The sequence below is a fragment of the Rhipicephalus microplus genome, chromosome 2 (assembly GCF_043290135.1).
Source record: "Rhipicephalus microplus isolate Deutch F79 chromosome 2, USDA_Rmic, whole genome shotgun sequence".
NCBI classification, from domain to species: domain Eukaryota; kingdom Metazoa; phylum Arthropoda; class Arachnida; order Ixodida; family Ixodidae; genus Rhipicephalus; species Rhipicephalus microplus.
The window spans coordinates 156,353,172-156,377,576 of NC_134701.1; the positions used below are offsets into that span (position 1 = coordinate 156,353,172).

The 24,405-nt window shown below is 44.0% G+C and overlaps 1 long non-coding RNA gene across 2 annotated transcripts in view; it reads left to right on the forward strand.

Annotated features, from left to right (window-relative positions):
• The window catches only part of LOC142786481 (uncharacterized), an 85,761-nt gene that overhangs the window by 41,356 nt on the left and 20,000 nt on the right, over positions 1–24,405 (forward strand). Inside the window, exon 2 of one of the 2 annotated variants that reach the window (XR_012889068.1) lies at positions 23,030–23,201. The exons of the other annotated variant lie outside the window; for it this stretch is intronic. This is a non-coding gene — a long non-coding RNA (uncharacterized LOC142786481). The remainder of the gene's footprint in view (positions 1–23,029; positions 23,202–24,405) is intronic. 2 annotated transcript variants of the gene reach the window in all.

Consider the following 24,405-nt stretch of genomic DNA (forward strand, 5'->3'; position numbering starts at 1 on the left):
TTTCAATGGTTATAGCATAGTCCTTCAATACTATGGTTGTAGGTGCGGGGGTCGTTTTCACAAGGCTGCCGACGGAGATGGAAAGTTTAGTGACGTACTTGTCGCATCGTTTCTATGATACAGGGTGTTCTAGAATAGGCACTAATTACGCCACTAAAGCTCAAACACCCGCGAACTTCTCGCTTGTGGCCCGCGACCTTCCCTTGGCTATGTTCATGTATTTGTTTTTTTCTTTTTTTCACTATGAGCATACGCGTTAATTGCACAGCCATCATTGGTCTAGAGCGTTGCTATAGCATTGTTTTCGCAAGGTACACCATGCGCCCAACATGTTTTTAAGCAACCGTAAAAAAAAAGAGAAACAATTTCAGTATCGCCTTCCAGATTTGATTCGTATTGAAAATCAGTACCGGTGTTATGTTGGATGGAACGCTGCACCCAAAGCTTGAGCAATATCTAAAATCTTTTGCTTTCAACGTTAACATTTACAGACAATAATCAAACTACTCCCCCTACCCCCTTCGTGCTTCCTTCTTCCCTAACTAGGCCTAAGCGAAACTAAATTCTGTGAATTGCAGCCTGCAGTCTAGGATGAGTTTGAGATCCCTACGCTATAGTGTCATGAAGCTTTGTGTCATAGACTTTCACATCCTTGCTAAACGATTGAATGCACAAATTGGGGCGTGGATATCATAAGTCATTATTTCTTGAACATGTGCTTCATGATTCGACATGGCTAACTCCACACTGATTCAGAGAAGACGTACAGGAACATAGCAAGGCATGAAAGAGGGATGTCTTGCTAGGTGCGGGAGTAGAAGGGGGAACACTATAGCTGCAGCAGCTTCACAGTGTTTTATGCACGAATCTTAAGAGGTTTGTGACGCTTCTCCTTGAGTCGACGTCATGAATTTCTCGTCGCGAGGGAAATGCCCGGTCGTTAAGTGCGCGGTGTTCGTAGCCATGGAGTACGGGCCATGTTCAAAGGGCCGCAGTTGCGTGGGCATTGCGCCAAATTTATTCTCTACTCGCGGAACCACGGCCTCCTGCAGCTGCGAAACGAGTCTAATGCATGTGCATGCTATTCCTTTTATTACAATATAAGCTTCGCAATCCCTCACATTGCCGTCATTCCGCGTGCTGGCCATGCGAATCATTTCGTTGTACATGCTCTACCACTACAGTCACGAAGCGCCCTGTTGCGCCACGCGGAGAATAAGCGAGGCAACGGCGGCTGCTATAGATGGTGCTTCTTCCAAGAAAAAAAAATACTTAACATACCTGGCCTTTGTGAAGAAACGTCATTAGTTGGTAGACACTTGGGCTCGTACAGCTTTGCCACACAGCATTTAGTACGGACATGGAGAGAGATTCTGCTGAAAAGCTTCAATGGAAGCCGAAAAATTACGCTAGCGTAAATGCACGTCCCACTGACAAGCTTAAGCTGGCTAGGTTGTAGGGTCTTCGAATGGAACCATCTCGCATAGTTTTGGCATCCCATTTTGCGAAGCATTATATCGAACTTCTCTTTGCAAAACTACAATGACCGACTACTTGGGCACTTCGAGTCAAATCCCCTTTCTTTGAACCCATCAGTAGCTACAGCAAGACTGACAGCCGCATCTGGTCAACAAATATCACTAGCACATAAGCACAGATGATATGCTCAATGTATAGCTTCTCCCTATCCTGGATATATATATATATATATATATATAGATATATATATATATATATATATATATATATATATATATATATATATATGTGTGTGTGTGTGTGTGTGTGTGTGTGTGTGTGTGTGTGTGTGTGTGTGTGTGTGTGTGTGTGTGTGTGTGTGTGTGTGTGTGTGTGTGTGTGTGTGTGTGTGTGTGTGTGTGTGTGTGTGTGTGTGTGTGTGTGTGTGTGTGTGTGTGTGTGTGTGTGTGTGTGTGTGTGTGTGTGTGTGTGTGTGTGTGTGTGTGTGTGTGTGTGTGTGTGTGTGTGTGTGTGTGTGTGTGTGTGTGTGTGTGTGTGTGTGTGTGTGTGTGTGTGTGTGTGTGTGTGTGTGTGTGTGTGTGTGTGTGTGTGTGTGTGTGTGTGTGTGTGTGTGTGTGTGTGTGTGTGTGTGTGTGTGTGTGTGTGTGTGTGTGTGTGTGTGTGTGTGTGTGTGTGTGTGTGTGTGTGTGTGTGTGTGTGTGTGTGTGTGTGTGTGTGTGTGTGTCTTCGAGTCCGCCGCTTTTTGTACTTTGAGGCCACGTCCTAGGGTGCAAATCATGCGAAGGCTGACAAAACGAAAAGTTGCACCATGCATTTCAACCAACTACCCGAGTTGTCGATTATCTGGCGCAAAATATTTACAGATTTCATTCTACATTTTGATGTTCATGATGAAACGTGTATTTGCACTTTACAGGTGCAATTGAGAAACCCACCTACCAATAATTATAAATATTGCTTGAAGGTCACTGGCGATGATGCAAAAGCTGGCTGAAAAACAGGGATCACAAACGTAAATGACGAGCTTTCATGTCGAACGCGTATATACGTCGACATTCTGCAATTAAATTTGGATGTAAATTTACTCTCGCTCTGTTGTGGTTCCTGCTGTATCATCGAGTTGTCAGCCGTTAAGTTATAACCGGTGGCCAACTTCATTGCCATAAACCAGAGAGACCACAAGAATTTCTTGTAAGACATATGAAACTGCATGTATTCAAGCAGTTCACCTTGCTCCACACGACGGAAGCCCTTGCCATTCTTAGGCACTGTTCTGGTGCATGCCTAGTTTGTCGGTCTGCTCGCGGCAGTAGCTCTCGTTTTGCTTCAAGTGCTGCATTCGATGTCACTCTCAATTCCCAGCACACTTCGAATACTGGTGATGAACTACCCCGTCATTAAATTGTTTCACCACCATTTACTACACGAGAAACTCATAGGCGATTGCCACGCAGAAGATATGACTGACGATGAGAAAGACGGGGATGGAAAGATCGATGGGCCCACGCTCGTACTCGTACAGCAACAATGCACATGCTCGCTGTACTCATACTCATGGCATGGGCTGGCTTCTCGTCAACTGGAGAAAAATAAAAGTTTGTTTGTGCTGTGCCATAATACGGTGGCACACTATAACGGTATGATATATACGTATACAATACAACATTTCTTTTATGATAACGCTTGCGAATATTGGATCTTCAAATCGGAAGTTCCTTTTTATGAAATTGACGTCTTCCTGATATTTTTTCCAGAGTATTCACGACGCCTGTCTCGCTTACCCACCCCGACCTTCGCGTCACGTCCGACTTAAAGCGCTCCGTCGACAGCAGACACGTATGAGGCCACCACTGCGTTCAGTTCTACACTGCCAAATAGCGCTGTGCAAATTTGCAGACACACAGGCGTACGTGGGACACGACCATTTCACAGCTGAGTAAACACGTGTTATGGGAATCAGGAGACGCCTTAGGACAACTGTCTTTGTACTCTACGACACTTACTCTTAACTTTCAGGTATTTTGTCTCGATCGTCGTTCCTACCTTGGTGATATACTTCTGCTAAAAGTCAATGTTGTACACCCGTTCAAAAAGACAAAAGTACCCGAGAAATTGAAAACAAAAAGTAGTCAAAATGTTGTCCAAAATGAGGAAAAGATAGTTAAGCGTAGCGTAAAGTAGTCACGTGCGTGCACAAGTCAGCGAAAATTGGGGAGCTCACTTATATACCGAGCTTAGGGCTTCTTCAGACACTGACTCACCATAATTTTCCTTAAATGGACTGACACTCGCGAAAATTTTCTTCAATCGGGCTCACTCGGACTCAATCTCAGCAAAATATTGCTCGCCCGGACTCGCTATAACTCTGGCTCATGACTTCATCTGAGTCTGAGTGAGACCAATCGAGTCGACCCATGATGAAGTTGGCCGACCTATTGACTGTATTAAAAACACGTGATGTATTGTTGTTTAGTTGACAAATTTCTAGGTGTAAATTTAAGTAAGTGCAGCGAAAACCCTTTAAAAGCCAAAGTTCAGAGATATATGAATGAATTCTTGACTTGAGTGCTAGCACTCATTTCGTAGATGGGACGAAGTTTGTTACGTTGTAGCAGGAATGACATTTTAGTTGTGCGTCTTGCGTGACTTTTCTGAATAAAGACTAGGCACACCAGCGGCAATAAAAAGGAGTACTGCATGAGCGGGCTCGAAATCAAAGATGCTCACACTGAATAATAAAGTATTTATCCTACCACAATTGTTTGTCGCGTGATGCTTATTCAGAACAGTCAATGCTCTCAGATCCATATCTATTCCTAATAAAAGAAACGAGCAGCTCGTCAGGCATCCGACTTCTAATCTCGATGAGTGCTGAACGCCCTGGATGGTTGAGCACTATGTGTCGTCCTATTCACTTCCAATAACAGTTTGAAGTCACCTTCAGCAATACGTGGTATGTGAAGTGAGGCACCGTGCAACAGCTTTCCCCAAAGTCCTAGACACTTAAGTGAATCTATTTTCTTTTATGCGATACAAGTGCTCATTCAAGTTTGCAAGAGAAAAACGCAACTTCGTCACCCTGTTTTCACACCACATGCTCGAACTCCAGAGGCTGCAACGTCCCGAGATAGTAATGTTTTGGTTCAAATGAGGCAACACGAATTTAGTCAAAAAGTATCCAACTATCCGAGACGTTTTTCCTGCCACCACCAGTTTTAAAAAAAGTAGCTTATTCGGCACTCTGAATTCTCAGCGCTGCTGTTCAAACAACGGCCATAACGCGAGTGCATCAGCGTGTGAGGTGCGTGTGTACGATTGGCTGTTTGTACACGGAATGCCTTTTACATCAATCGCATGCGTATATAGCATTCGCGCCTATAAATTACCAGCATTGCCTGCGACAGACACCTTGGCATCGGTTCCTTTCTCTAAAGCAAAGAATTTCTGCACATACTGCAGGCACTTTTAGTATTCTATCTATCTATCTATCTATCTATCTATCTATCTATCTATCTATCTATCTATCTATCTATCTATCTATCTATCTATCTATCTATCTATCTGTCTATCTATCTATCTATCTATCTATCTATCTATCTATCTATCTATCTATCTATCTATCTATCTATCTATCTATCTATCTATCTATCCATCCATCCATCCATCCATCCATCCATCCATCCATCCATCCATCCATCCACCCACCCACCCACCACCACCACCACCCCCCCACCACCACCACCACCACCATCATCATCATCATCAACAACAACAACAACAACAACAACAACATCATCATCATCATCATCATCATCATCATCATCACCTCTATCTATCTATCTATCTATCTATACCTACGGCAATGTCGAAGAGGTCTAAGGAAAAAAAAACTGACATCGGCTGCGTACACCCGGTGAATTCAACCATAAATAATCATTATCTCAACAGTAATCGAACGCAAGAGTTATGCGTGTTAATGAGGTATTGTACCGCAGACCCCTGCCAGGCGTTGAAACTGCTTTGGAAAGAGACACTACGCAGGCGTAAGGTCAGTGCAACTTCCCTGGTGTTTCCAGTGCTCGCTGTCTGATTTTATAACAAAGCAACAAATATTACATATGTAAACATATATGACACAAATGTCATCTGGGGTCGACTTAAATTGTGGTTCCAATGTTTAGTACACTTTTATAGCGGTGTAATAAACAATACATTTGTATTCCAATGATTCAGCAAGCTATATTCAAGCATCGCTATACCTCACCGTATACTACGCTAACAATGGTTACGTGTGATATTCACATGGACACAGAGTAACGGGCGCTTTGTTTCAATAGTACGAGCATCTGTTTTCTAACGGGAGTGCTGACGTTATTCCAGACCATAAGCTGCCCAGCTCAGTCACCAGCCAATGTATTGGAATTTCCTGTTAAGCACATGATGCGCACACAACTACTGCACTTAATGATGATACACGTCGTAACACTAGCCGCAAATCCAAAAAAACTTGAGCATTACGCTTCGCGCAACCAACATCATGGTCTAATACAAGAACAACATTTCCGTTCCCCACTGCTGGGGGTGGTGCTGGCGTCGTTACAAAACAGTGAAAACTGTTTAAATGTTTTCTGGGCACATCAATTCGGATTAGTTTTCTGCCTATGTTCACCGGGTACTACATTCCTCCAGCTCGTAACGTTGCGCTAATTTTTTTAAGCGCCACACTGCGAACTTCCTGATGCATGGTTCTCATTTCATCTATTTTCTCGGTACGTGGGATCTGTCGCGTTTTCTTCAAATTTTCTTCCGTACCTTATATACGGCAGGAAAAAAGGGACGTCCGCGTTGCCTACGGCCCACAAGTGGGAGATGGCTATGCTGGAGACCACGGGAACGATGACGAAGTACACTATGACACCGACCTTGACGTACTTTCTCGATATCCTCGAGGAATGCAACCCCTGCGGGAAAAAAAAGGAAGCAATAAACAATGATAAGCAAATGGTACACCCCGGGACACAAGTTTCCCTGTGGCGTCGGTATAGTCCACGACTGTTACGGCTTGCTTACGTCACGCCGACACCGATCCAAGATATTCAGACAAGAAAACGAGACACCGTGCCCTCGGTGGCTGATTGACAACTGGGGCACGTATAGGTTGGTCTTCGCTGTGAGGAACTTTGTATAGGGTGGGCGTCGCTGCGAGCCTAAATTAGGAACGTATCACTGTACGGCAGATCTTGGTATAGAGAAGGTGCGTGTGCAATATTCAATAACCAAGTTAAATTTAATAATGAGTATGTAAATACAAAGTCAAATGCCGAAAGGACGTGGGTAGTCCATTTAAGAGTTACTACTTGTCGGAATGCGATAGTGATGACCGTGAAGCTACACATTAGTTAAGGATATGTCAGCTAAACTAAAAGCACTGTTTTTAAAGAAACATATTTGATGGCAAAGAATCCTTATACTATACTGGCCTCTTGAAGCTCGTATAACAGAAGTGTCCGTACTTAAGAAGTAAAGGAATTTTGTTAATGTTTTTACTAAACTACGAAAAGGTTACAGAGCGACATAGCAACTGTCCTGTTGTCTTTCTTGGCTCGTATACCCGGCTGTTGTTTTTGTTTACGATAACCAACAGAAGAAGGTTGGAACGTCTTTTAATAATAATAATAATAATAATAATAATAATAATAATAATAATAATAATAATAATAATAATAATAATAATAATAATATAATGTAATAATAATATAACAAGTAAGCACATGAATCACATGTAACACGATATCAAAAATGCTAAAACTGCATCTTCAATGAAGAACAATGACAAAACAAAGCTGATTTTAACATACACATACGCAGGAAACAGATCCAAACAATAACATGCAGTAACCCCGAGGAAAGTTTAACTCGTTGATGAAATTCTATTACACCGAATAATTGAATCTGCCGATTGATACAAACAAAACAAGAAAAGTGAAGTGAAGTGCAACAAAGCGATGAATTTGCGAGAGTTTCAGGCAAGAAAATGAATTATCTCAGAAGTATGACTCTACTCTGCGATGAGAACTTATTTGACTCTTAGTGTGTTCTTTTTTTTTCTCCGCTACATGTCTTCGTGCCACTCCGTGCTTAAGTCGATTCTATCGATAACTAAGTTGAGCAAATTATAAACATTATTACAACCAAATAAAATCACTAAGAATGAATGAAGCCTCGCGAATGGCATGGTCGAAAACAAGGCGCATTGTGCTTTTTCGTGTTTCAAACCCAGTTTTTCGACTCAGCGTCATTTAATTAATAATCTTTCACTATGACTGCTCTTAAAAGAGGGTTTTAAGCAAATGCTGCTAAACAGGCAATAGAGGAAGTTTTAATATGTACGAACTCCCGTTTGACAAATATTTCAGGGTAACGAACTCTCATGAAATTCCCGGAAGTCTTCTTATGCACTTTGCAAAAAAAAAAAAAGTTTGTTAAGTGAGGTTTTGCATAGGAGACATTTCGCTTGAACGACTTTGATCTGCTAACCCAATGTTATTTTTGAAATCAATTTCATTGCGCTACACAGCCCTAGCGTATAGCCAACGCACGACACCCCCAATAGCCAGCCCATCCGATGGCAGCGCTACAACATCGGTTGTTCATGCAGCGCCTCTGAGACAAAGCGGCCGTGCAGAAGACGAAAAAGAGACGAAAATCTTATTGCAAACATTTAACGCACATTACAAATAAAAATATCACAATCTCTTTAACATTTGGTATTTCGTTAAGCAAACTTAGAAATACCCCAGTTACTTTCCCATCTCCTCCTTTTCAGAATAGCTATCAACCTTACCTGGAATAATGTTTATATTCACGTCTACTCAAAAGCATTCTAAAGCAGTGTCTATTCATACACCATTCCAATATTTATTGATCAGCGTGTCGAATAACCTAGGAAGGTGTCTTGACCTCTTTCCTCTCCCCTCTCTCAGGTTTTCCAGAAAAGCTCCTCATAAATATATCTCTCGTCATCATATCTTTCCAGAAAAACTACGTTACTGGTTCTTGAGGACTCATAACACGTATTCCAAATTACTATATCAAAAGGTGCTAATAGCACCCATTACGTGAGATATTGGTGTTAAAGAACACTGACACCATGCGTTGTCGAATAAGCTAACTCTAGGCTAATGGGCTCATGAGCCGACTGACTCGAACTCACACAGCCCGGGTGAGCAATGTTTTCGCGAGTTTGAGTCCAAGCGAGTCCGGTGTAAGAAAATAGTTTGTGAGTATGTTTCCGAGTGAGTGTGGGTCCCGAAAATGTAAGTGAATCTGAGGGAGCCTTGGGCTCAGTATATATTTCATGAGTCAATCTAAGTGAGCTCTACACGCTTTGTCGTCGACCTATGGTTGTCTATACAGACAGAATAGTCTCGTGATGTGGGTGTCACGTTGTGAAACATCCTGCCCGACGTGAGTAAACGTAAACCTACATCCGATCACTCGAGAAATTTGATGCCATGTCAAAAAGCACACACAAGGCAACGCATTTCCTCCTACCTGTGAGTCAGTTTTACACCCAGTTCACGCTTACACGCAAGCGCAAGCGAATCGACCCCTCTGCTTCCACGCAATTCGCTGCATCCCGTTTCATTCGTCATTCCCTTGGAATGTCACCGAACCAAACAGTCCCATAATTGTCTTTTTTTGTATTTGATATAATTCATAGAGTTACTTATAAATGCGCTTAATAAAACTCTGGCGCTAGTGTCTATGGGAGCAGCAACGCAAGGCGCTTCAGGAAGCATAGAGATAATGGATAGTACATGGATTTATTCTTTTTTCTTCCTGCTACGTTTCGCTCCCTGTAGCCCTGATCCGCTTGCCCACAAGACGAAGTTCCACAATCGTTCCGCAGTTACGCATCGCAACTTTCACACATTTAGGCTCATCATCTCAAATCGTGATTGATTGATGGATATGTGGGGTTTAACGTCCCAAAACCACCATATGATTATGAGAGACGCCGTAGTGGAGGACTCCGGAAATTTTGACCACCTGGGGTTCTTTAACGTGCACCCAAATCTGAGCACACGGGCCTACAACATTTCCGCCTCCATTGGAAATGCAGCCGCCGCAGCCGGGATACGAACCTCATCTCAAATCGTCTCGCGAAGTTCACAATAGTCTGTTTTTTTTTTAATCGAAACAAAACTAAAACACAACATTAAAAAAAAAGGGCACAAGAGCTTTTGAAGCAGTGTTGTACGAAACGGTTTTCCAAAGAACGACGTTCCAGGAACTATAGTTCCCTTGAGGAGAAATGGAGAAACGCCCCCGTTCCTTTCAGGATCGGTGGAACTGTAACGGTAACACGTTAAGTTTACAACGGAAAGGCATGGGAAACGACGTTTCTTCTTTAAAAGAAACGTTCCTCGACATTCAACAATCGTGTACACGCATGCATGCATGCATGCATGCATGCATGCATTACGCAAAACAGGCGAAATGTCCGACTTCGTCAGGCGACTGTGCTAATATACTGTATCCTAATTTTCAGTTCAAGGTGCCTGACGAAGGTGCGAGGAGGTCTATGACGCTGAAACCCACCAGGTGTGGAAGGGACAGTTCATTTTTTAACAACAGAGCTGCAATGCTTAAAGCTGGTGGTCTGCCTTAGAACAAAAATTTGTAATTGTGAACCAGCACATGCTGTCTTCACCTTCTTCCTTACTGCTTTGCTCTCGGAACACACTCATTGACTTGTCCGGCGTGGAGTGTAATAACTGCCATGGGCAAGAGAACAAGAGATTGAAAGAGATATGGAGAGAGAGAAAGGAAGAAATTTCTGACAAAAAGGATTCTCGGCGAGGCAAGATTCGAAACCGCCTATTCACAATCCTAAGGCGAGTGCTGTAACCACTCGGTTATCTAGTTTTCGTTTTCTTTCATGATATTTATCATAGGCATGACACTTTTGAATGGTATGTTCATTCTGCTGATACCACGGCCCAACGACGAACGCATAGCACTAAAAAATGTGCACTCATCTCTAGAATCAGTATGCCTATATACAAGTAACGGCATTTTACAATTATACACTACACCGGCTGTGAGGATGTATAAACACCTCACCAATGCGAATACCATTCTGACTGGCTTTCCATTTGCTCACATTTATTCCTTAGCTAAGTGACCATCCTGACGTAGTGCGATGTTGAGCACAACATTGGCTATGTGTTTCTCTGAGACAGCGCACGCTAACAAAGTGTAGCATAGCTTTCTATAGTAAAATATAGCGAGGATTTGAGGAATGGTAGAGAAGGTTGGGAGGAAGAAAAAGAAGGGACAACGAGTATAAAAAGAAAAAGAGTGAGAAAGAGAGTGAAATAGAATTGAAGAAAGAAAGAAAGAGATAAGCAAAGAAAGAAAGAAAGAAAGAAAGAAAGAAAGAAAGAAAGAAAGATAGAAAGAAAAAAAAGAAAGAAAGAGAGAAAAAAGGCGACGGAATGACTACAGAGAGAAAGATAAAGTATATATAAGGAAAGAGAAGAAAAGAGAGAAAAAGAGAAAGTGGCAGACCAAGAAACAGAGAGGAAAATACTCACAAATATGTTCGCTGGCAGCCAATAGGAGAATTTACAAAGTTGCAAATGTGTATTCTTTATGTTGTTTTCTATACTTGAACTGAAACGTTGATTCCCGACTGATGAAACGACCAAGTATTGTCCCTCTCGATGCCGTTTCCTGTAGATGAAGTTTAATTAAACTCGTGTGTGTGGGGGGGGGGGGCACTTTCTGAATATCCGAGGCACAGTCTGTTTACTGCGCATTTGAAAACTGGCTTGGAAGTTACCACATGTGTGGAACTTGAAACTGGTGAGCGCGCAAGATGCAGTTAGACATACTTGTAGTATACGACCGGTGGTTTCTGAATAAAAAGAAGGACCTATAGTATTTATGTTGATTTATTTCATCTACGTATGAACTGCTGTCAGCGATTTATAATTTGTTAATATGTGTAGATTGGTGCGAGCTTTGGGTTGCTTACCTTATTTTGCTTCAGAATTATCCGACACTATAAAAAAACGTCAAATGTAACGCTAATGTAACGACACATTCCGATTTAGAAGGTAACTAACGTGTTCCTTACGCATTATAGGAACTTATAACGTGAACTCGTTCCGAAATTGGAAAGAAACGAGGAACAAGATTTTGTTACTGTTTTAGAGGAACATGTACAAAACTGGTTTGAAGATCGCAAGCATGAAGAGTAAGTAAATCCCTGTACAAACCATCATTCTCGTGGTATCTGAACGATCACCGCATCATGGTTCTCCATGGTAAATATTTTAGGAAACTATGACATCATTAAAGCGAGAACGTTGGGCACATGGTTAAACGAACCCCGCCGAGAAACATCAGCTCAACTAGCCCTCCCCCCCCCTCCCCGCTTTTCGACACGTTCCCTTGACCTGCGTTGACCGGAGAGTCAAAGCGAAGACATGCGTGCGCATGGTGGGTGACCCGCCTTTAGTAAGCTTTTATATCGTGACCCTCATGCGAACGGCGACCATGCCGGTCTTCATTCTTCTTGTCCATAATACGTCAAGAGACTGTGACGACGAAGCCTTTCAAAGAACAACTCGTCGAGAAGCGGCATGCGGGCAGCGAATAGTGTCCCTTTGTGTTTCTTCGGGCCCACAAAAGAAAGCCGCATTTGCCCGAAGGATTCGGTCGGGGCTTCTTTTCTCAGCTCGGACACAAAGGTGGATCGCAGATGCGTGCGACTCGTGAGTGGGGTCATGCTCGTCATAAGCGCCACCATTCTGGGTCGTGCATGCGTGTAGTGCGCGCTGTGTTCACGCTCGACACCCCCGCACAAGCGCACCGCTTGATGCATTACCATTCGAAAGACATATGAGAACACGCAAGCAAAGGGCCTGCGCTCGGTGCCTTCGGAATGAAACAGATGTTAGAGCACATTGCACTCGCTTGTGACTCAAAGACAGGCATTCTGGCGGGACCAGCATATTTGCGTTTAGTACGCAAGAAGACATACTTGAAACGTAGGTCTATAGCTGTCGAAAAAGTGATGAAGCTTTAGTACCTTTGTCACACGGCACATGTCATCGGGCGCGAATTCGACGAAGTGCTGAGGCCACTTTTATTGCTGCTTCATATGGGCAATGCAAAAAACATTCACACTTAGTGGTATTCGCCCATTGAACGTGATCACCAATTCACTGAACTCAAGCATGCACTGAAAGTGCAATCTCGATGACGGGTGCTCGGCAAGATACATGCTACAATATATTCAATAACGTAAAGCAAAATGTAATCATTGTTAGGTTCCTATAAACGTCTTTAAGGCTGTCTAACGTTTGCTTAATTTTACATACAGCGTGATATTAGAAGCGATCTGTACACCTATAGTGTCAATCTACGACTGCGACTTTACGATAACACCTTCTGCCATAAATATGTTGTTTTGGTGAAGCGGCGCCCCGGAAGCACCACTAAAAACCATAGCGCTAGAAGCAGAGAGCGTCTATACGCATGCCCACGATATATCTATTCACCAGTCATCAAGCTGTGACAGCCCACCATACCGCCGACTGCAGAAGTCGTGAGGGCCTTTGAGCTGATCTGGTTACTGATAGGCACGAGAGTTTCTCTTCTCTTCTTATGCTTCTGTATCGCATCACAGAAGGTTTCAAGTAGTATGACAATCTTCATGCTATTGTTAGACTCAACATTATTTTGAACGAGCACATAAGAAAGCGAAGCTAACTATAAGGGATTCCGTTTGTAGTCGTAAGCGAGAAGACACTGGTATGGACCAAACCTACGACCTTCGAATACCGCGTCCCAAAGATCTACAAAATAAGCTACTGCGGCGCTCATCCCTCGTCCACTTTATGGAGTATATATGGGCATTGAGACGTGGCAGTGTTTGTGCAGTGCCGATAGTAACCATGATGGCAGGCCAATTGGAATTAGTACGTAGCTATCTTATTCCCAAGGCCAATACCAACCTCTATGATGATGTCGCAACGTTACCATTAGCGTCGGTTGAGTCGTGCAGGCAAAGCTTTTGCATCGGGGCAAAGTGTGCGTGAAGCGGTAATACCGTCGCATTACGGCACGCTACTGCTGAGACAGCAAGCATGTTCAACGCATTTCGTGGTATACTGTTTCAACTAACGCAGAACCAACTAAACTGAGATCAGCCGACGACAGCGCAACTCTGGTCAACTGGCTCGCCCTACGCCATATCCTGCCGCTGACGAGAGCTCTCGCTGAGTGGTGCCCCGTCCTCGGACTCCTGCGACCATGTCCATCTTTCGTATCTTCTCCTTGGTTCAGGGTGTCGCTGTCCCTGAGCCACGCTCTCTCCTCCCTCCTTCTCTATTTTTATACCTTTAATCCTACCTTTTTAATCCTTCTTTACCCCTATCCCTCGTGAGCTACTGTTAAGGTGTCGCACTCGGATGCGGACAGTTACTGGGCTCACTTCTATCGTTTTTCATCACATAACAAAGAACCGCCTCTAGGCACTACTATCGCTGCTCCGCTTTAAGCTCTTCCGGTAGAACCTGCATCCCAAAGTGGCGGTGACCAGCGACCTCATGAAGGCATGACTTCACGGAAACCCCACGCACAAAGACATCGTGTCGGAACACGCCACACAGCACGTTCATGCTTCGCGGACGACTGTGTGCGCTTGTGCATCGGGCGTCCCAAAAGGGGCTGCTGCCGCTTTGGCTCACTGCCTCTTTCCTGCCCACACATGCGACTTTTTCTGTATTTTTTATTTCAAAGCTAGCGTTACCTGCTGGGTGACCGACTGCATGGCGAGAGACAGTCACGGCTGCGCTGTGCTTCGTCGCGAGGAAGAGAAGGAGGCCGAGTCGAGAAAGGAGCTCGGCGAGAGGCAGCAGAAAGCCGCGCAGGACGAAGGTCGCTTCCTCCGGCGGCGTCGTGAACCAGGAATGAGTCTCGAAGCAACGCCGGTCCGCCGCTGGGCCCACGCAGAAGCCAGAGCGGGCTTCACCTCGGCTCGTGACAAAGGATGACACGCGGCGACGCCTTCTTCTTTCTCTTCTGCTTCTTCGTACGCGCATTCGTTCCGTAGCAATACAACTCTTGACCGCTTTTGTTGCGCGTCCCACGAAACGCAGGCTCGCTGACCTGCTCCCACCTTCTCTGTTTATTTTCTCCACTCCGGATTTGGGTGTGCCTCGCTCGATGGCGTGGTCATGACCTGCTCTTTTTCAGCGACCGTTTGCCTTCACCTAGTCTAATTACTTCGAGCGGCGACCAAAGGAATCTACGGTACAAATTTAACTGGGCTTGTGACACAAGGTAGATGGTCCCATCTTTAATCAGCGGTTTTAACGGAAGCGCCTAGACCTGTAAGACTTCTTGATGCTTTGCTTTTTCCGTCATCATCATCAAACATGATATTAGCTATGTTGGCGTAGATGTGGCGTAGATGTGTAGGCATTGAGTTGCTCAACTCGAGGCTACGTGTTTGTTCCCCGCATCGGCGGCAGTATGTCGATGTCGTTGAAGTGAGTGTTAGATGGAGAAGCAAGTTAAGGCAAGAATGTCAATAGGAAACATGCAGAGTTTGCTCATTTGAACTGGAGATAGAGCCGAAAAGCAAAAGTTAATTTTTCCAGGACACTATCTCATGTACCCTTTGAAAGCGTGGCCTGGGAATTTTACCCCCCCCCTCCCTCCTATACATTGTCACACCAATCCCACGTGAAAGGAGTATTCTTTCGTGAGTGACAGCCTTGTGCAGCTGCGAAATATTGTCACGACGTAGAAACAGGCATCTTGCCGCAGAGGTAGGATACTACAAACAGGTCGGTCTCTTTTTTAAAGGGGTACTGACACAAAAAATTTGTCTTCGCGTTTTTCTGCTGCAATGCGTTCCTTTAGGGCTGTTAGTCATGACACAATACATTGTTTGCTGCAGCACGGGACAGATAATTAATTACAGGCCCCTCATTATCAATCAGTTTCAGTTTCAGTTTGCACCCAGTTTCAAGAACTGGGTGCGACTGTCACCACCTAGCGTGTGCAACTCTTGACCACGTCAGCACACAGAACTGTGACGCACTTCCGCACGATCCGCATCAAGAATGAATTACTTTCGAATAGAAAATGGCACTTGAATGTCGCCAAGCACAAAACTTTCTAAGCGTGCGCCACGGCCACACACTCGCAACCAGCCGCTGAGAAATATAGGCTTCGGAAACTAACGCGGCAAAAGAAAAATGACGACTATGACGTCATCATAACCTGTTTTGTTGACCGCAGCGTGGTGACGTGGGGAAGTAGGGGGTCACCTCGGGGTCACCTCCGAGGGTGTCTATAGCGCTGTGGAGTCGGTCGCTCACGCAGACTTCAGCATTAATTTAAAATACCTTCCAAGCTACATTCGCTGTTGATATCGCCCCGCCGCGGTGGTCTAGTGGCTAAGGTACTCGGCTGCTGACCCGCAGGGCGCGGGTTCGAATCCCGGCTGCGGCGGCTGCATTTCCGATGGAGGCGGAAATGTTGTAGGCCCGTGTGCTCAGATTCGGGCGCACGTTAAAGAACCCCAAGTGGTCAAAATTTCCGGAGCCCTCCACTACGGCGTCTCTCATAATCATATAGTGGTTTTGGGACGTTAAACCCCACATATCAATCAATCGCTGTTGATATCTTGCAGATATACGAATTTTAACGAGAACTCACCCCGCAGGCTATCTCGGCCCCGTAATTTTGTGTCAGTACTTGTTTAACAGAAAGCACAAGCGTGTTCTTTTTTGTCCTTTCCAGAGTCCTTCATAGCACATGCACAGCCACCATAGTCTTTCTTGCTGCAAGCACGTGACAGTTTATTTTATTTATTTTAGATAGGGACATTTATGTGTTATAAGTGTGCCGAAGAGCCAGAGATCAATGCAGTTTATGAATACGGCACTTCTGAAAACCGGGAGGCCACTATAGTAAAAGTGCGTGATAGCACTAGCAGGCGAATAAAGTTATTTTGCGGCGACAATCCTTCAAAGTGGGATCATAACTATGTAAGTTCCTCTATAAGCAAAGTTTCTTTGTTAGACAGCGTCGTCGGCTGCATGATGACCAGTTATACCAATGACCAATTATACCAATGAATTGTCAACCAATGAAATATGACATGCATGATGTCATTTTGCTCGAGCTTGATGGTCACAATTACCATGTGCTACCGTTGAATTTAAACAGCAATAGCATGGTAGTACTTAGATATATCTACTTGTAAGGAAACGCATATACCCGAAATAATTTCGGAGATATTCATTATGTTGTCCATGATAGTTTAACTGTGTTTTTTTCCCCTAAGATGGAAAGGAAAAATATGTACAGTAAGCTACTCCTGACATTTTAAAAATCTGCTTTATTAATATCTGTTGATCTGTTACATGGCATGTCACTATCTTCCTTTATCGTTGATTTTCATTCTCCACTAAAAGCGCGTGAACATTAGAATTTGACTACAAAAGTAGGGAAACTGATGTCACTACATGTATGTGCCGAACGTTAGGTTTCATTGCATTGTTGTTGCACAGTACATGTCTGCAATGGTAGTACCAGTCAGCGTCCGTGATATTTACTACGCATGGTATAGCGCGTTGGATAAACAATCACGCCTCCATCAGGTTTACTGACGATAACTACGACAGCTCATGCGAATACGATTGCGCAGAAAAAAACTATTCGAGAAGTGGTTCGTAAAGAGTCTAAAATTTTTTGTCTGAATTACGTAGCATTACAAGCGTAATTGTTTCAATTGAACCAGCAATCTGGTTTAGTTTAGCTCCATAGAGGTAAAAATACGTGACTTAGCTCTCTCTCTCTCTCTTTCTCTCTCTCTCTCTCTCTCTCTCTTGGTTGACCAGGCAAGTGGAATAAATACTTTAGGTAGTCCAAAAAATACGGGCAGGGACTATGCTGAAACAAGCCCCTTAGCTTTATTAGTGCAGCGTGCACCATGCAGCTTGTTCAAGAATAGTCACTACAAGCACATCATCTCAGCTTTTATCCAAAACTGCGTTACGTAAGCAACCAGTGCTCAAGTTGGTTTCACAAAGATAGCTGCACAGTTTGGATCTTGTCAGCTGGACGCTTCAGCTGGATAAAGCTGGCTGTTTCGTATACTGTATTCTTTGATGCCTTTCGATTAACATGGGCTATCATTTCTCGCATGCGCTGGTTACGGCCAGTATTGTGGCCACGTACATGTAGCGCCATCTCTAGGCGCTGACGGCAGAGCCTATATTGTAACTGAATGGGAACAGTGCAAGCAAACTCATATCTGACACAAAGAGCTATAGGGATCCAAGCTGGATCCCTATAGCTATAGGGATCCCTTTGTTCTACATAGTGTAGATTCATTTGATTGCTCTTATGAAACTCCAGTGTCGTACCGCAAAGTGCGTTTGTGTCCGAGAAACTTCAACACATTATAATAGCCTAGTGGCTCGCTTTACAAAATATAAACTTGTCATTTTAACGTATGTGCTGCCAGGGATAAATGTTTCGAGGTGAGACATAGGAAAAAGTGGAATATATCCGCTGCTTCGGCATGCAGCCTTGGATTCGGTCCCACACCATTAGAATACTTGCAGGAATAAGTGGGTGTCTGCTATGTAGAAAGTTGGTTGAATTTCAATAACTAGTTTTATTATTCACATATGATTGTCTTCTTTCTGTCTACATTCAGTCATGGTAGTACGCCACGGTCCCCCCTCAGAGGTGGCGCCACAAGTGCGTACCTAAATCTACATGGGCAATTCACAGCAGGCACCCCCTTTCCCTTGCCCAGACCTTTGAAGTGGCTCTATCACGGTATTGCCATTGCCTTTCAAATCTTTCTTATTGCGACCTATTTTTGTTTGTCTTTTCTTGGTCAGCACGTGCGAGCATGTTGCGTACAGAACGCGAAAGCTCAGTTCTTGCCACAAGGTGGGCGTTTGGTTTACCCAATCCCGCAACTACACAGCGGCCCCCGTCGGGTACCTACAAACACTGCCATATGTATATATACTATGGAACTCTGCGAAAGTTGTGTGCTCGGTACGCTCATCATCACTAGCGTCATCTCCATCATACATTTTATGGTCTGAACCAGTGTTGCGGATTGGGTGTCTTCATTCTATTCCAATTCCACTCTGGGGAATCGGAACATGCCGCAATTCCAATTCTTGAAGTTCCTCGGAATGAAAAATCTCAGCCCATTCCTTCTCTGGAAATGGCCGGGCACTTCAATTCCACTCCTGCAACTACTGAATGTAGGGCTCACATGTTGATAGTCTCATCCTGTTAAAAATGAACGTCCCACAAAGCTAATGTCATCAGGTGCAATAAGAACTGCAAAAGTACGCCAAACATGTTACCAAAGTCGAGGATTGTAGCTTGATGACATATCTCAAGCAGTTTCAGGTGAAGGCGTCTGTTCGTATAAACAGGGGGGGGGGGGGGGGGGGAGCAATATTTCAAAGGGGTAGGGCAGGGAGGAGTATGAGGTAAGATAATCCTCAAGTTAGTACACGAAAGCTCGCAGTGAACACAGGCATTGCACCAGCGTCAATGCGCATGAAAACTTTGAGCAACGCCTTTTTCAAATATGCGTTGTAGTCACCGACGGCAACACAAGCAAAAACAAAGAAGTCAAGGGTGGGAAGACAGCTAGTAGCTGGGTTGCCGCTGAGGGAAAAACGCCACGCCCACGCTGAAGGCGCAGCACAGTCACACCAAAAGCTAGAAGAGCGGCCTTTCAGAGCCTTTCAAAACACTCATTGGGTAACTACTGCAAGCACACTTGCCTTGTACCCACTAGGGCATTGATAATAAACATTTGGGTAGTAGGCTGGCATTCGCTATGTTATTTTTCGTCTTTCTTCTGAGAAGCGTGGTATCCGCTAAACCCTTGCAAGGAATTTAGTGTCAATCGCCCATGCAGTGGCTGGCGACGATAGGGAATTATGGCTGAAGTGCGTATGCGCCACAGTTAATATGGAAACAAGAACAATTTTTTGTGATGGTTTGGAGCATTGGACGGCTCACTTGTTACGCTATTCGCATTGTGCGCCGATTGCTTGTTCTTTTGCTGGTGTAAAACGCTTTATAAGTCGTGTAACGCGATTGTCTTCCCAACATCAAGTCTGCCTAAGGCAAGCTTGCCAACAAGCCCCAAGCACAGATCTGGCTCAGTCGTAATAAACACACAAAAAAACTGGTGTGGCTCAGCGGTAGAATATTGGGTTGGCACCCAGGGGACCCGGGTTCGGGCCACACTGTGTGATTAGAGCTAGTTTTTTTTTTCTAATTTCGCGCGATGTGGTTACGGAAACTGGCGGCGGCGGCGGGCAACTGCGCATGACCCGAGTTGTGATCTCATTACAGCTTTCGCTGTAAAAAGAATCACAAGGCGTGAGGAGGGTGGGCGTGCTATGCGAACGCCGTAGTTCCAGGGATAGCAAAGGCATAGAGACGTGGTTACGCGATAAATAGAGACAAACTTGGAAGCAACTAAATTCACATAAGGGTAGTATTGTAGTAGTCACGTTGCTTACAATTCCACCCTGCTAGTAAGCAGCCGAGTCATTTTAAAAACGCTGCTTTGTTGTGAAATCTGAGGCTCCGACTTAGTAATGTTTGAAGTTCGAAAAACAGCGCGTCCAGACAAACCTGCTCTAATTTCGAAAATCACTTTGATTACTGTTATTACTGTTATACTTTACCTGGTATTACTGCCTGTTCATTCTCGTTCATATTGTATCTAACAACTAAAAAGGAGCCCTTAAAATTGACTGATATGTGGGGCTTAACGGCCAAAAACCACCATGTGATTGTGAGAGACGCGAGTCCTTAAAATTACCCTTTTTTTCCTTAATGTTCGTTGAACGATGAGGCCGTGGCGAGAAACGCCGCGACAAGACAAAAGAGCCCTAAAGGCCGCAGTAAACTACGATTCGCAAGATATATTTGGCAATGTATATAAAGAAAGAATGAAAGCAACAACAACAACAAAAAACAACAACAACAACACCAAGAACATGAACTATTTGAACCGAACATTAAGGTAGAGGCACTCCTTACGTACAAAACTCTCATTAGTTCGTCCCACTCTCTAGTATGCCTGCGTGGTGCGAAACACCCATAAAAAATGTCTATCAAGAAACTAGAATCCGTTCAAAAAATGACGCCATATCCACTAAGTGAATGTTGATCAAAGAGCTTGCTCCGGGAGTTTGAATCTGGTAAACCGTTAATCCTCCGTACATCCACTAGACCAGCATACAAAGGCGTGCCCTATCAGGGGCAGCAAAGGTTTTAGAACGTTAAACTGCAACATTATTAATAATAATAATAATAATAATAATAATAATAATAATAATAATAATAATAATAATAATAATAATAATAATAATAATAATAATGTTATTGTTATTATTATTATTATTATTATTATTATTATTATTATTATTATTATTATTATTATTATTATTATATTATTATTATTATTATTATTATTATTATTATTATTATTATTATTAATATTATTATTATTATTATTATTAATATTGTTATTATTATTATTATTATTTATATAGCGAAGGTTCGTTGCAGCACCTGCTCTCACCCCTATTAGGTTTATCGCCCCCCTCTAGGGACTAGAAGGTGGCTACCCCCCCCCCTTCCCCCAACTCAGAAACATGTGGACCCGGAGGATCCCCCGCTGCGACCGCCTTGCGAGCCCTCCGCTGCGCCGCCTTAGCGTCTTCGACAATCATTGTGGCTAGCAGTATGGAAGCGCACTGAGGTGATGTCCGGCGAAAGAGAGAGGAAGCGCATGAGCGAGCGTTATATATATAGGCATGGTCCCATCATCAAACTAGAGCGTGCGCCGAGAGTCGAGCGAGCGTCGGATGGATGGATGCCCAGAGTGCCCTCTTTACAACGGGGTGGCGACATACGTGCCACCAGGCTCGCAAGAAACAACTTTCTTTTTTACGTTGGCCTAATGTCTTATCCACTTCGAATAAATTGATCTTACTATAACAAAAACAAATAATTGTTCTCTCTCTGCCTCTTCAGACAGAGTGACCTCATTTTAGCCCCATCGCTGTCTTTTATCTGTATACTTTTCTGCCCCCAATACCCTAACTGTTTCTTACTTGCTTCTATCGTGGATTTGTCCAGCTTTCCCTGTTTGTCCCTAAAACCCGAATACCCTCGTAGGCATGTCCCCACACGTATACCTGGGTGGGTATCACCGTATTCAGTCCGAACATGTTCTCTCGTTTCCTTAACTCCCCCACAGCATGTACATTGTTCTTCCTCCTTATTGAATCTCGCTTTATGACTACGTGTTCTGAAGCAACCAGACTTTCCTTCGAACAGTAATCAGCTTTCCCTTGAATTAAAATAAAACCTTTCCCGCCTTATTTTGTTCTTGCCCTTTCGGCAGCTACTGAGAGCCAGCTTCTCTTCTATCGATGGCATTCAATTAATACTCTCCGCCTCTCTGACTTTTCACTTCATGCTCCTTGTTGCCATACCGCCACCACACAGCCAGCCGTATATTTATTCTTAGATGGCGTTGCCTAAGCGGCAGCGTGCCATCTAGAGAGCGCTCTTGAAACGAAGAGCACAGCTGCGTCATTAGCAGGAGCAATGAGCACTAGCGTACGTACCGACGCAATGACGAGAGACAACCCCCCAGCAGAAGGAGCAAGCTCTAAAGAGAGCTGTGCGTTTTTTTGTCCTTGACATGTGACAGAGATTCTACTCCGATGAATGGTCTAGCCCAGCTAGGTCTCACTTTAACTGTGAAGCGTTGCCATGTTTAATGCCTCAAACTTCTTTACACTTTCATCAATTATCTGATTAAAGTGTAAAGTGTATTTTAAAAGTGCCTTTTAAAATCAAAGCTCAAGCTTCCAGATCTTTGTCTACGAGGAGTAACCACGTCCTGAACATTGCAGCTTTTATCACTCGCATTGACATGTTGAAATACAGCTTTCTCCTGTCAACTATCTATACCGAAATTCGCAGCCCGGAAGGGTTCATTCCCCCACCACTTCAAGAATTTCTGGAAGCGTCTTGATGAACGTTCTTTGTATGTTGCTTTCTTCTTTTACAACTCGTGCAATAGCCTGGTTGAGACTGCACTATGTAAAAATAAATAAATAAATAAATAAATAAATATGAACGTCAGGATATAGAGCCGTCAAGTAGATAACCCCATTCGATTCAGTGCATCCGTCGTCAAATATCGGGAACACGGGATACATTTAAACGTTATGTGTGCGCTACACAGTCGCTTCTCTTGAAGCACTGCCTGGTCCGAAAGCATACATACCAGGACGGTAAAGGGGGGAGGGGAGGGGGTATGTTAGTAGAAAAATATGAAAAGTGCGCATTTATGTATGTATTCACACGCACGGCGCTCTAGCAAAAGGACGACACTTGTGACCAACTTTTTTTTTTTCTCTCCTACCGCTCGAAGTGAATCGCGGATGCAAGCTCCCTCCAGAAAACACGACATCTTCATCCGCATTCCATTCGGCAAGTGCTTCTGCAGGAGCGGGATGCTGCGCTTCAGTCGTTCTTTTTAGGCTCTGCTTGGCCGACGCTAGAGCCTTCCTGAATAAACCAGGCCGTATACATAGGCGCGCATGGTAAGTCGTCGTCACTGTCACTGCCGCGTTCCAGGGAGGCTTCGCGAAAGGCGGAATTGTCTCAAGAGCAGCACGACTCACTGCCGTCTTCACTACTCGTCGGTTTTCTTTCTTTATTTGTTCCTTTTTTTTTTGGGGGGGGGGGGGAGTGCTTCACGTTGTTTTGCCTAAACAGGTAAGGTAATTAATCATAAAAATCGCTTGGGGGGACAAATCTTGCGTTCTCTGTCTCAGATGAAATACGCGTCAGCCTATATATATATATATATATATATATATATATATATATATATATATATATATATATATATATATATATATATATATACCACAGAATTCGAACAGCGTGTCTTGTGGAGCTGTTAGTTAGAATGGTTGTGTAAACCTTAAAAGCCAACTCCGGCGATTTTTCGAGGTAACTATATCGCAATAAATTCGCTGAATACGTTCCTTTGCGCATTTCCGTCATTTATATCAAACTACAGGCGTGAGAAATCCACTGAATGTTTGGAAATGAATTTTAAAGATTGCCTCGAAACGCTCACCTCACTTTCCATAATCATTGGCAACGTTGTCGGTGCGACATCACGTTTGGCATGTCGACGAAAGTGACGCAGCCGATGACTACAGTGCTTATTGTGTTGGCTACAAGGCGGCGACGGTGGTGTTTGGTACGGAAAAGCTTCTTTCCTTTCTCTGTGGTGTTTAGCCGGCGCTTTGCTATAGTCTTGCTTTCACAGGCTTCATGCGCCGCGCCAGCGGGACAACTATACGACTTCCGGTCCTTACGAAATAGTACATCATGCGTAGACAGTGCGTTCTGAGCTGAGTTTCGGTTTCGGTATTGCGCCGTTTTGCTTATTAAAAATCATTTTCAAATATCCTGAGCATTTGTACTATTGGGCACGTGGCAAAAGTGTCTCCGGAACACATAAACAGCATCACCTTGACATGGCCGAAAAATCGCCGGAGTTGGCCCTTAACTTGGAACTGCGCTAGGGACGGGATACCAGGGTAGAGGCACAGGGCAGACGCGCACTAACGCCTGATTTATTAAAACCGCATTAACTTCCCTTTTGAAGCAATGCGCGTGCGCAATCAAAGTCACGGCCTGATGAACGCTCCACTATATACCGGCCAACACCGCTATCCACACAAGAAAATCATTGCCTCCTGAAAATATACAAAGATGCATCGCTGATGC